The 12,025-nt window shown below is 52.0% G+C and overlaps 1 protein-coding gene across 1 annotated transcript in view; it reads left to right on the top strand.

Annotated features, from left to right (window-relative positions):
• The first annotated feature begins 462 nt into the window (after nucleotides 1-462).
• Nucleotides 463-12,025, top strand: part of Fbln2 (fibulin 2) — a 59,635-nt gene continuing 48,072 nt past the window's right edge. Inside the window, exon 1 of the mRNA XM_029478234.1 lies at nucleotides 463-550. The gene's annotated coding sequence lies outside the window, so the exon portion shown is untranslated. The remainder of the gene's footprint in view (nucleotides 551-12,025) is intronic.

The raw sequence follows: 12,025 nt of genomic DNA on the forward strand, positions 1-12,025 counted from the left end.
AAAAAGAAAGAAAGAAAGAAAGAAAGAAAGAAAGAAAGAAAGAAAGAAAGAAAGAAAGAAAGAAAGAAAGAAAGAAAGAAAGAAAGAAAGAAAAAGGGCAGGGTGATCTAGACAGTGGAGAACTGAGATGGGAGCATGCCCATGCCTAGTTTCTGCAGACCTGTCCCTGGGCAGCTTTGAGCCTGGGTACCTCTGCCCATCACAGGGTGCTGGATCCAGGAGGAGAAGCTAAAGGGTGGCGCAGTACTGAGACATCTGAGTCTCAGTATAGCCAAAGCATGGTGAGGGGGAGTGGAAAGAGGGACTCAGAGACCCGGACAGGAGAGCGCCGGCTCCTGGACTCCTATTTAGGCGTGTTGAGCACTGGGTTGGGCGAAGTCTTAGCAAAATCGAGGCCCCGCCCTGAGGCGGGACCTGTGGGGCGGGGTCTCTAGGCCTGGCTTGTCCCGCTCTTCTCCAACCCCGAGCCGCGCGCCACCCGGACTCTGGATTCACCGACGGCGGGCGCACGGACAGACTGACGGCGGCGCAGCTCAACGCAGAGCACCGGGTAAGTACGGAGCCTTCGGTCTCCACCCCGCGCTTCCTCTAGGTCAGTCACGTTCTCTTGATCGCTGGCTCGTCTCTCTGGCCCTCCAGACACCAGCCTAGTCCTTCAGGGTCTCCCAGGGTCACTCCCCCAACTGGCCCCCATCCCCAGCGGGGAACATTGGACCTCTCGGTCTGGTACCACCCCACCCTCAGTCACAAACTGCCACACATGCACTCAAGCTAGCAGAAGTTACTGCAAGCTCTGCAGAGGCACAGGCCACCCCAACACCCAGCCCAGAATCTCTTGTGCAGGGGCTGTGCACGTTCACTTCTCCCACATCCCTCTGCACGTGAGTGCTTTCACACACACTTGCATGTTTTAGGCATCCTTCAGACATGCATATGTGTCTGTGTTAGGCACGTGTGCGTTCGACATCCATAGAAAGTTTGGTTCAGTGCCGGTTGGTTCAACGCCTCGCTTATCTCTATCCACTATTTCACACACATCTCCCACACGGGGCTGTGTTGGACACAGAGGGCCCCACACTCAGGTTCACAGACAGCATCATGGTCCCTAGCATCTGTGGTTCCCCTGCTGAGTGGGAGCCTCAGCCTAGAGAGAAGGAGGTGGCTGCTGGTGTTAGTCTTGGCTCACTCTTGGAGTGGCCTAGGGGGCCCAGGAGGGGCTAAGTCTTCAGGGGTGGGCTTGGCTCCTCACCACCTCTTGTTTCCCCGCCCCCCCTCCTAGGCAAGAGTCCATCCTTTCTTCCTCAGCCAGCCTGAGATCGTGCCCATCTGCTTCACGGTGATGGGCACTTGGACCAGTCAGAAGTTGGTCTGAGCCAGCAGGTGTTCTATGACTGGCCAGAGAGACAAAAAGGAATTTGTGGTGTGTGGGTCCTTGTTGCTCAGAGGATGCTGAACCTGACCCTCTCCAGGAGAGCTTGGGTGACGTGGGTGGGTGGCAGCAGAGAGCTCCCTGGGCTTGGCATTGAGTGGAGCTAATGCATATTTGTGATGGAATGATCGGAGCTCAGGGCCTCACCTTCCAGAGGTGCCAAGTGTGTGTGTGTATGTGTGTGTGTGTGTGTGTGTGCAGGATCCCCAAGAGGAAAGGCAGGATGGGAGATGTTGCCAAGAGTGGGTACCCCTTGTCTTCCCGCCCACTCCTTCATCTATGTAGTATGTAGAAAGCATCTGACTGGAGGCGCAGACCCGCCAGCCCTGGCTGTGACTAGCTCTGCATGTTTTGCTTGGCTCTCAGTATGCTATTATTGTTTTTAAAAATTTAATTAGCTGCCAGCATTTACTAACTGGCAGCTTTCACAGAAAAGTCCGGATTTCCGTCTTTTCTTGAAAAAAACAAAAAAAACCCCGCAAGCTCTGGTGGTTAGGATTCATATGCTTTTGTGGAGTGCTTCAACCAGTGCTGCTGGCTGCCTTCCCTTAGGGATGGGCCAGGGGCACCTTTGGTTGCAGTCTCTACCAGGTCTTCCTTCTGGGCTCCTGTCTGGCCTTTGGAGACCTGTTCTGGTTGTGGTCTTTTAAATCCATTGCTATCTCAAGGGTGAAACCAGGCTAGGCTCTGCCATGCCTTAAATAAGCCTCCTACCATTCAGGGTGTTGGTCACCACAAAGGTGGGAGTGTCCAGGATCAGGTTTATAGGGGATTCTAATGATAGGATAGACATTTTGTGCTGGTCTGTGGGGGTGATGGCCTGGTGTCCCCATAGGAGGAAGGTCAGAGCTCCTGGTGGACCTGAGCTAGACCTTGCATAGAATTTTCCTTCTTGTTATTCTGAGAGCTCCTTNGTAAAGTCACACTGGTTCTCCTGACTGGAAAANGGAGGCTCAGAAAGAATTCAACAAGCAAAGGAACATTTTCATACCCTGGAACAAAGCTCTCTGTCCTTCCAGCATTGAATCCCGAGAAAGGGAGACCTGGATGTCAGTGATTCTGAAATTTCCTGAGTCTCGTCATAGCAGACACACAGTAGGTGCTCAATAAATGCTCCTGGCATGACTAAGGCAAGGAGATTGCTCCTTGGGATCATGGTGGAGCAGAACCTGGGGCTCAGGTGTAAGATTACACACAGCCTGGCCCTTTGATGTCTGATGGGAGTGACAGCCCTCTTTGCTGTGACTCCTGTGGCCCTCAAGTGGAGATCACAAAGTCAGGGTAAATCTATGGCACCACTCAGGCGCGACCTCTTGGACACCTTCTGGCCTTGTGCCTTAAATTTGGAAGCTAGGCTGTGAATAATTGTTTTTTCTTATTTCCCTAGCTGGCCTTGGCAAAGGAGATGCCACACAGAGAGGGACTCAGGATACCACACAAGCCAAGTTCATGTTCCTGCAGGCAGCTGCTTGATGGGTGGTTCAGGGTCTGGTGGTCACTGTGTTATTCAAAGCTGAAATTTCTGTGGTCTTCTACACTCATCTTCCGCATGTGGCTGAATGTAGGTATGCTAAGCACCCCTGTGACATGTGGCTGCCTGTCTACAGCTCAGGGGACATGAGGAGGGTGCAGCCACACTGGCTTCTCCTTGGTGCTTCTTGGAGATTTCTTGCTAGGGAGGTAGTCTAGAGGTGAGGCCCTGCTCTACTCCCAACCCCATTTCCTGGACCTCAGTCTTTTCTTCTGTACAGTAGAGACTTCTGGCACTTTCCAGTGCTCATGAGCTTACAGTGAGGAGGCAGAGATGGGGATGACTGTCTAGCATTTTGTTCTTTCCGGGTACAGATGCTCATGGGAGTTGGGGGTGGGTGAAGCAGATGCTGTGCATGTTGTTATGCAGCCGATTTTCTAACTGGAGGAAGCAGGATGGGGTGGGGTGGGGTGGGATCCAGATGGGAACATATTGTGGAAAGAGGTATATGTCCAGGAGGACCTTGTGTGTGTGTGTGTGTGTGTGTGTGTGTGTGTTTGGTTGTTTTGAAATGGAGTCTTGCTATGCAGAGGGCTGGTCTAGACCTTATCCTGGTAGCCTAGGCTTAGGGATGAGGTTAAGGATCTCTATGAGGAGGGATTTCTAAACTGAGATATGAACGACAATGACAGTGACAGCAAGTTCAAGGAGCCTAGGATGAGATTCTCCTTGGTGCTTGTGTGTGAGCAAGCTTTTCTAGGAAGGGGACAGTAGGGACAGAGAAGGTGCAGGGTATACAGCAGGGAGTCTGAAATTTCCTGGAAGTTTTTAGTTTGCTTTATCTTGCTTCTTCAGACAGGATCCTGCTATGTAGCTCTGGCTGGCCTCAACTCACTATGTCGACCAGATTGACCTCTGACCCCTAGAGATCTCCCTTCCTCTGCCTTCTTAGTGTCCCAAATTAAAGGAGAGTCCCTGGAAGTTTTGAACCAGGAATCCCCAAGACACAGGTCCATGTAAAGATGCTTTGGACATGTGCAGGTANGGGAGGTTTCATGCCTCTGCAGAATAGTACCATGAGCCCTCTTTAGAGCCAGGCCTGGGGTCAGGGCAGGCCCCATCTTGAGAAAATGCATTCGAATGGGGAGCTAGGCCTGGCAGGGGTCACTAAGCTTCCTGTGACATGAGCTGGTCAAACAGAGGCCAGCATAGTCATTTGTGGCATATTATGTAGCTGTAAAAATGTTAGGGTGTATGCTATGTGGAAAGATCTAGAAGGTCTGCTGGAAGAAGGAAAGGAGGAGCTGTCACTTGGTGTAGCCGTGCTGCCTTTTGTCAGATCGGAACACACATTCACATGGGCTACATGAGCAGCGGCCACTACCCCAGAGGAAAGGTGACCTACNTCCACCTGGGAGGGGCAGTAGAGGGGAGGTGGGACTTCCCACTGTATGCCTTGTTACAGTGTTGTAGGCTCAGAACATGCAGGAGAGGCTAGTTGGTATTATCAGTAGCAGAGCCTATGGGTCGAGTGAATAAGGCCCTGAAAGCCACCACTAATGACACAGGAAATAGACCTCCAAACATTACACAAAGCTGAAAGCCACCAGCGAGCGGGTGTACGCTTGTGAGGTGTTGGGTGACAAGTGAGGGTCGCCATTCACATCCCTGCGTCCGTGACCTCCATGAATAGACGGACTTCTCCCTGGCACGACCTGTGAAAGTTTCCACAGTGATTACATCGTATGGTGCCAAAGTCACGCTTTGCAAAGTCTAGCCAGTGAGCAAAAGGAAATTACCTCCTCTTCCCCTCCCCCTTTCCTCTTGCCTCCTTTCCTGGGGTGTGCACTCCTGTTTAATCCCTGCGGGTTGTCTGGAATGGGCATTTGGCATTTGGTTGGAAGCCCTCATTTGGTCCTAGGCATATCGCCCAGCCCAGGGGGGTGGCTCAGACCCCACTCTTGTACGGGGAGAGACTGGTGCAGAAAAAAAAATTCCCCTTGGCCTCCTATGAAGTGTACAACTCTGCTGCCCAAATACGGTACTGCCCTCATGCAGCAGGTACTTCCTGAGCATCCACTGTGTGTGCAGTGTGCTTCTGAGTGCTGAGGGAAACCCAGTGACCCAGGCCATTTCTTTCCAAATCACAGAGCTTGATCTGGTGGGAGACACAGATGGGAGGCAGATTAGTACACATGTCCCTGTGAGCAGATGGGGGGTGGTAAGGATGCCTAGGACAGAGACTCAACATTAGGGACCCCACCCTGGGTACTGCTGACAAGAGACAGAAGGCCTGTCAAGAGCAAGTGGCCAGAATTGGCTACAGGGTGGTAGCTGCCCACCCCACTGAAGGTAATAGAAGTGGACAGTTATGGAGATGGGCGGGGCTGACCACTGGAGGTGCAAAATCCCCATGGTTGTGATGGGGAGAGCAGGCTGGAGGCAACATCTGGGTTATCTCCTCCCCTCATCAGGTTATCTCCTAGCCTCTACTACAGTTGTAGTCATGGTGGTTCTGCATACTGATGGGGTAAATGGAGACTGTGGGATGATGGCCTCAATGGGAGCAGTGAAAACTGGTTGACCACACTTAGGGATGGTTGAGAGTCTAGTGGGTGAATGTCCAGGGAGGTGCTTGCTGGAGTTGGGGCTCATGTGTTAACTCTCCAAGTTTCCTTGCTAAAGCAGGTACACCAAGTGAGGAAGACAAGATCTGTTTTGTGGCAGTCTGGGGGCTGGGGGCTGCAGCACACTCAACCTAGGTGCACAGCCAATCAGGAGAAAGAGTGCAGAGAGTTCAGAGGTCTCAGAGGCTGACCCATGAGGCAGACACATCCAGAAGAGCCTCAGGAAGCCGGAGAGCTTCCTGGACAGGGGTGCAACCACCATTCCAATGGGAAGAAAGAATGAGAGAGATGGGACCCTGAGAAAGTCTGGCTTCTCTTTGGTGAGTGGTTTGATCATGAGAAGGGAGGTAGACAGAACCCTGGGGACAGAGAACTCTCAATGTTGGCCAAAGGTCCAGTGACTGGCATTTGAGAATACTTTGAACATAGAGGGACAAGGCCAGAATGCTGAGGTGACAAGGCAGGTAGACCAAGGCTCTGAGAGGACATNACTGTTGGCAGTCACACTAGAGAGGAGGAATGGGCCGGAGCCAGCTCTGTTCTCCCCCATGTCCTCAGTGGTGGGTGCTGCCGGCCTTCTTTTGGCTCGTCTTTTCCCAGGGTCCCTTGAGGGTCAGGCTGTGCGTCATTTACAGCCATTGTCTTCGAAGTTACTGTAACCTGGAAACCGTACAGAATGCCTCTGCATGCAGGCTGATTGTTGCAGAGAAAGTGCAGGTCTAGGGGAAGGTTGCTTCCTTCCTCGGGGTGGGAGCCTGACTGTATTGTCCCTGGCCAGGGTCCCCACCCACGTCTTCCAGCTGGCAAGGAAATGGTGCCACCCACCAGTACTGGGCAGAGGCCAAGGGGATGGTGGGAGCCTCAGGGGTGGGGGTGGGGGTGGAGGTGGGGGTGGGGGCTGGGGTACTGAGTACCATGTGCTGCATCCACAGGAGGAGGCAGGCCTGATCCCCCAAGGTCTCTCATCTCATTGGGCCTCCGCCGGCTCATGTCTGAGGTGAGGATAATGCTTTTGGCTCTGCTGACCTTTGGGTTCAGGGATAGCGTGCATGTAGAAAGAGGCTCTGATGTGTGAGGAGGGCCAGGCAGTGTGTGGGATGTGTGGAAAAGGCTGGCTACTTGCCTTTGGCCTTAGTCACAGGGTGTCTCTCCCAGCTTCAGAGTCTCCATCTGGGGAATGAGTTGAGTGACAGCCTCCTCCCAGAGACTGGTGGAGATGGAAGGATGGTCATAAGCTGCATGCCCCGCTCCCAACACACTCTAGACAGGTGGACAGCACCACCGAATGGTAGCTTCTTTCTTGTTACCATTCACTCCTCTGGGTGCTGAGGTGTCATTGTCAAGCTGATCTTTGGCCTCATGGTCCTTGGTGCCCCAGAGTTCATTGTCCCCTACCTGTGACCCCCAGTGAATGCCTAGCCCTGACTTTTATCCAAGGGAGCCCTTAGGAAATCTAGAAACTTTTGGTTTTAGAGTCCTCTCATCCTAAAAGCACATCAGAAAAACATTGCAGTATGGAACCCTTGGGAGCCCTGAGCACCCTCCCTGCTATTTCCCTTGGGTCTGACCTAAGTTGTGAGAACTGATCCTAAGGTCAGTGAGATGAGCCAAGGAGGTGGGGGTAGGGATGAAATAGAAGAGGGAGAGGGAGAGGGAGAAAGGGGGAGAGGGGGAGAGGGAGGGGCAGGGAAAGGAGAGGGAGAGAAGGAGAGGGAGGGGGAGGGGGGAGGGAAAGAGAGAGAACAGTGTGGAGCATGTGGAAAGGGGGAGCCCTCCTGAGAACCAAGGTTTGGGGCATTGAGACAGGTGGTCTTAACACATAGAATATCTTGTAAATACAATCTACCAATACCCTCCAGTCCCTGACATCCACACACACATATGCACATAAGAAAACACACAGGACCACACACCCACAGTCACATGTACCCATAGACAAACACTCCCTATTATTTTATTTATGTATGTTCCTGCACGCATACATGTGAGTTCAGTTGCCTGTGGAGAGAGTCACTGGGTTCTTCAGCCTCCACACTACCTCCTAATCCTCACAGGGCCACAGAGAGGTTGCATGGCAGAATATTTCTGGGTCCTGAGCCACCTGCTTTCAATTGCCTTGCAACCATGGGTTTGATTTTGAGCCCCATTTTCAGGAGCACCCAGTTTGGTCCTGATGCCTTGTCTCTGCATTGGCAGTGGTGGCCTGTTGGCAGGGTTGGGGGTAGGGTAGGGTTTCTCAGATCTTCAGCCTGATGGTTGGACCAGGACTGCGTCTAGATCTTGCTGGGTTTTGCACACCACCTGCTTCTCTGGCAATCTTGAGAAATATCCAAAATCCAGGTCTGTGTCAATAATTGTCACTTGGCAAAGACTCTTGGGAGTTGTAGAGAAACCAGCAGTCATCTCTCTTGGCTGGCATCTCTGTCCAGCTGTGTTGGCAGCTGAGGAAGATGGGTGCAGAGAGCCTGTCAGTCACTGAAAGGCCCCAGAAGGCTGTATGGTCTGGGGAGGGGGGAGTGGCTATGCTCAGCAGCCAGGGCTGGAGAGCTGACACTTACTCAGAAAAGGTGGGAAATGGCCGGGTGAACGGGAGCCCATCACATGTGTGGCTACATANGCATACATGACCCTGGAATTAATCTTCATGTTTCCCCCAAAAAGGCTTCAAGAAAAAAGTTAAGACAACTCAGAGAGAGCCNGGGCAGGTGAGAGCCTGACCCAGCCCCCGAGGGGCTCTCCCTCCCCTACAAATGTGTGAGTAGCTTGTCATATAGTGGGCTCTTGCTGGACCTGCAATTTGTGGATATGGGAGGCTCTGGCTCTGCAGCCTGGGCTGTGAGAGACTATGTGTCTGTATCATTGGCGGCCATGCTGGCTCCAACCCCATCCTTGAAAAGCCATCTCATTCTCTAGGAAGAGAGGGGCTGGCCCTTCTCAGAGGCTTGGATTCCACAGAGTTGGATTTTATTGCTTCTATTTCAGCATCTAGGGATGTTTGTGTTGAATTTTCTTTCAGCTCTTGCCTGGCAGTACGGAGAGCTGTGCTGACTTCCAGCCTTGTGTGGCTTCTGGCATCTGAGGCCTTAGTGGGGAGTGGGCAGTGAGGTCTTCTCTTGTACTGTCTGTGTCTGCTTTAGATTTCAGGATTTTCCTGGTTTTATAATGGGAGGAGGGGGAGGCACATTCCATCTTCAAGGCCTGGAGCAATTTTTAAAGCAATCTTTTAATAGGATGGAAATTTTGAGGGGCCCTCTCTGTGCTGTCTCACACTGGCCTNTGTCAAAAGGCTTTCCAGTTCGTTCTCCTGTGAGGACGGTGGTGTTCTCCTGCGCAGGGCTGGGGGCTGAGCTCAGAGAGCCACAGCCTTTCACCTGCAGACACACAGCAGGGGAACTCCCTGTGCTGGGACCTCCACAAGGCCTGTCTGACTCTGGGGCCTGAGCTCTGGTGCTGGTCCCCAGGGCAGGGAGCTGTCTGAGGTGCTGGCCAGTGGTGGNGCCTCAGGCTGTGTTGGGGAAGTAAAGAACTTTGACTCGGGACTTCCCTTGGTCTGTAAAATCAATGGACACGCCTGGCTCTTTACTCCCATGTGTACAGCTACTGTTCACTGGCCTGNGACTCTATTCATCCCTTGCTGATGGACCTGGACACCACCCACCTCCATCCTCCATCCCCTCACATCCACCCAACTGCCACCCACAAACNTACTGAGCTCCCCATGAATCTACCTTCCTGTCAATCTGTCCTCCACTCATCAGCAGCCCACCTACCTGGCTCCCCATGCTCACTAGCATCCATTTTCTTATCCACTTTTCTGGGGGATAAGTTCATGTGTCCATTTATTAACTCACCTTTTCACCCATCTATCTTTCTTCTGATCCTCTCAGCTAACTAGCCACTCACTTATCTACTCACACAGTTAACTCCCTACTAAACCATCTGTCGACCCACCCACTCACTTCTCTAGCTGCCCACTCATCTACTTATCCATTTACCACTCACCCAGTAACCCTCCCATATATCCCACACACACCTAATTCACCCATCTACTACCTATATATCCTCCTATTCATCCACTTATGCNTTCATCCATCTAGCCACCTCCCAACTTCTCACTCACTTTCCCATCCATGTATCCATTCATCCATCCACTATTATCTACTACCCCCCACTCCTTTAACTACTTCCTAACCCTTTGGGCTTGGCTTTAGGCATGGGATAGGACTAGGGGCTGCAACTTCAGAGGAGAAGCATCTCAGGTTGGGGTAATAAGGGGATTGTTTGGAAACAAAGAAGAACTTTCTGGCTTGTTAGGAATTGGTTCTTTGGAGGACTCCAGAGGGAGGAGGCAGCTTGGGAGAGATGGGTGGCTTGGAGAGTGACTTTTGGACTTTTTCGTTTCAACTGGGAGGCCAGGCACAAGTCCCTGTTTCCACAGAATAAGCCTGTATGTCTATTAAGACTTGTGAGCTAGTGACAGCCTGGTCAGAGTTAGCTTGGGCTAGCTCATTGCAAGGTTTGGCTTTTCAAATAACTTTAGGTGTAGCTAGTGCAGTTGCCAGGCAGCTGTGGCCATGCACCACCCACCTCTCTCTCCCTCCCTCTCCCTCCTTCCTTCCAGCTGAACTAGCTCCAATATCCTCAATGTCCCTCTGAGGACAGGATGACTTCAGAGATTCTTGATGTCTCATACAGGGNGATAGACACAGGTTGTTCTCCACTGTCTCCCCTGAGCTGGGTCCTGTATGCTCTGACTGACTTGGTGTCTACCACTGGCCACTGTGGCGTGGGAAGTGAGAAGTGCTGAGTTGCATGCAGTGGGCCTCAGAGGGTAATCTAGGGGCTGTTCTTATAGAGGGGTGTGCTGGATAGTCACATCCATCCTTTGTGCCCCACAGAGCTTAAGTGTTTACAGAGGGCACCGAGCGGGATCAGTGGAGACAGCCCAGGCAGGCGGGACCTGGAGCTAGCTACAGGGAGGTCAAGGGTGCACAGTTGTAGGCTGGATGGAGCCCCAGGTAGGAATGCTGAGATCAGTCTTGGCCCAGGCCAGCTCCTTTCACTGCTCCACCCTGGGACTGCTTCCGCTCTGTAGGCTTTAGTAACAGGGGAAGGCACGGATGGAGCACCCCCGAGCCAAAAGCAACATTTTCTTTTCTTGAAGGCTAATGAAGAGTTCTGGGCGTTAAGCTGTGTAATTTTTCACCTGCTTGTCTTGGTTATGAGATTAGCGGTTCATACCTAGGAATCCAAGNGTCAGCCCTCACCCGACACTTGGCAGAATAAAATCCTTTTCTTTCTTAGGAAGGAGTGGGAAGGGAGGGTGAAGCCTGGCTGTTCCATTGAGAGTTTGTTTTTCCAACATTCTCATGAGCTCACCCCTTTGAAGGAAAGCCCAGGGGCTGGAGGGTGGGTGACGAGCTGCCTGGCACCCTGAATCTCACATGGGGCCAAGCAAGCTTATTCAGTTTTTGTCTTTTTCATTTTTAAAAAATATTTAATTTATTATTATGTAGCCCAGGCTGGCCCAGCATTTCTTCCTACCTCAGTGTCTCAAGTGGCTTGGACCATACACATGTGCCACCATGCCTGACTCTGGCGCATGACTTAATCCACAATTTGCATTTGGACCCAGCATTTCCCTCCTCTTCCCAGGGAATTGGGGTTGCGTGTCCCATAACCTTTCGCTCACCATCTTCAGCTTCCACAGTACTTCCTGGCCTGCCCCTTTGCTCAAGTTCTGTACCCTAGAGGACCCCAGACCCTTCTCTAGGTCCCTGCTGACTCCTTCCAAGCACAGCCAGACTTGGTCTGTGTCCAGTCACATCATCCTGTGTTGTGACACTGGGTCACAGGAAGGGAAGAAAGTAGAGATTCAGGGAGAAGGCAGACCTGATGACAGTTGGCAGTTGTGTGTGGCTCACGTCTCTTCCCATCTGTCCATTCCCCAGCTCCCTGCCCCCTTTTGTTACATTTTTCTGAACTACTTGTTTGTTTGTTTGTTTTGTAAAGCATCTTACGGAGGAAAAGCATGCATACAGAATGTGCTTCAGCATTGGGGTAGGTAGGAGAGCAGACCCTTGGGTGACACCACCTTTGTGAATCAAGAGGCTGTCCCTGGAAGGCACTGTGGCTCTGTGGGCCCTACTTCCAGAAGACTTGGCAACAGGGAGGCATGGTATCCTATAAATAGGGGTGTCCAGCCTTTTGCTATTGTCGCCTACAGTTGTGTGGGCTACATTCAGAGATCTGCTGGAACCATCCGGCCTGCAGGCTGGAGGCTGGACATGCCCACTTGGCAACTGGGTTTTTCTGTATTTCCTGCTTTCTAGGACTGGATTGTCCTCGGACCTTCGAAGGGGATGTGTGCAGCTTCTCTTTGAATCCCAAGCATGCTGTTACTGACCTGTCGTTCGACTAAGGTCGTTCACACTGCTTCTCCCTTGCCCCCTGATCTTGTTGCCCACTTCCCATCTTCTGCGGTCTCAGTTGCAACCA

Source organism: Mus caroli, chromosome 6, assembly GCF_900094665.2.
Source record: "Mus caroli chromosome 6, CAROLI_EIJ_v1.1, whole genome shotgun sequence".
Classification (NCBI taxonomy): domain Eukaryota; kingdom Metazoa; phylum Chordata; class Mammalia; order Rodentia; family Muridae; genus Mus; species Mus caroli.